Source organism: Hipposideros armiger, unplaced genomic scaffold (assembly GCF_001890085.2).
Source record: "Hipposideros armiger isolate ML-2016 unplaced genomic scaffold, ASM189008v1 scaffold_378, whole genome shotgun sequence".
Taxonomy (NCBI): domain Eukaryota; kingdom Metazoa; phylum Chordata; class Mammalia; order Chiroptera; family Hipposideridae; genus Hipposideros; species Hipposideros armiger.
Window position 1 is genome coordinate 1506468 of NW_017731728.1, and position 1334 is coordinate 1507801.

A 1334-nucleotide genomic window follows, 5' to 3' on the forward strand; every position below is an offset into this window, starting at 1 on the left:
TCAGGTTCTACCGTCCGAGCCCCGGGGTCACGTCTTGCAAGTTTCCACCCCTTCCCAACCTGACCGGGTGCACTCGTCTCCTTGGCGCCGGACACCCGGCGACACCCCCACCCCCCCGGCGAGCCCCTGGCTCGCGAGCCGGAGCTGGGGAAGAGAATGGGCGGCAGAACTCCCGCTCCCATGAAGCCTCGACTGGCTCCGGTGTGACCTCTCCGAACTCAGGGACCGGCGGGGAGCCCGGGAGTTCGGGGCCTGGCACCTAAGTGGGGCAACGGCGCCCCCTGCTGGAGCTACTCGAAGGGGCTGGGAGGGGGCGGCACCCCCTCCCACCCCCGACTCCCCACCGGGCTTCGGGCTCCGGCGGTGCCTGGGGACACTGGAAGCTGGCTCGGGGAGACGCGGTCCTCTTAAAGCGCAGGGCGGGCATCGAAGGGTTAATCAGGAGCCCGGGGCGCGAGGCTGGGAAGGGCAGAGGTCGCAGCCAGTCACTTGACACGAGCTCTTTATTAAAGCGCTTTCTCTGCCGCTCGGCTCCGCAGACCCCCGAGGGGATCGCAGGAGCGGCGGGGCGGGAGGGGAGGCGGCGACAGGCGCGGAGCCCCGGCGCGCCGCGTTGCCACGGAGGATGGAGGGAGGCTGGGTGCCCGGGGAAGGGGCGGAGCAGGGTCTCAGGTGTCACCCTTCTCAGCCATAAAACGGGCGGAAGGAGCGGCCGCCCCTCGGAGAGAGGCTTTGAAGTGAGAGATCAAAGGAGGGGGCGGGGCACGGCTCCCCGCGGAGACCCCTGCGGAGAGGGCCCCGGTACCTAGAGGCAGAAACGGAGGCCTGGGGAGCCTCGGAGACAGGCGGGAGCCCCAAGGCCGCCCACTGCAGAGCGGTGGAGCGGGCGGGGGTGGGGTGGGGGGCGGTCCCGGCCGGTCCCGTGCGCACGGACGCTGCCGCTCAGGTGGCCTCGGAAACTCCGCGCACGTGGCCCTGCTGCCCGTGCGCCCCGCCACCCCCCCAGCTCCCCGCCGAGGCGGGGACGAGAAGCCCCACATCTGGCTCCAGCCCTGGGTCTCTGCCCTGGCCCCTCCCTGCCAGCGTGGCCATGGGTGGAGCAGAGGACAAGCTCTGAGATTTTGAGCTGTCACTTAGCGCCCTGACCCGGGTCTGGGGAGTTGGGGGCCTTAGCTGGGGAGAAGGCCGGAGGCCCGAAGCCAGAGGACGGGGGCTGGAGGATCTGCCAAAGACTGGAGAACGAACGCACTGGGGGTCGAGCTTGTGCTGTGAGGGAGGAAACTGAATAATGTATGTGTAGAAAAATAAAAACGCTAGGGTGACTGGAGCAGCAG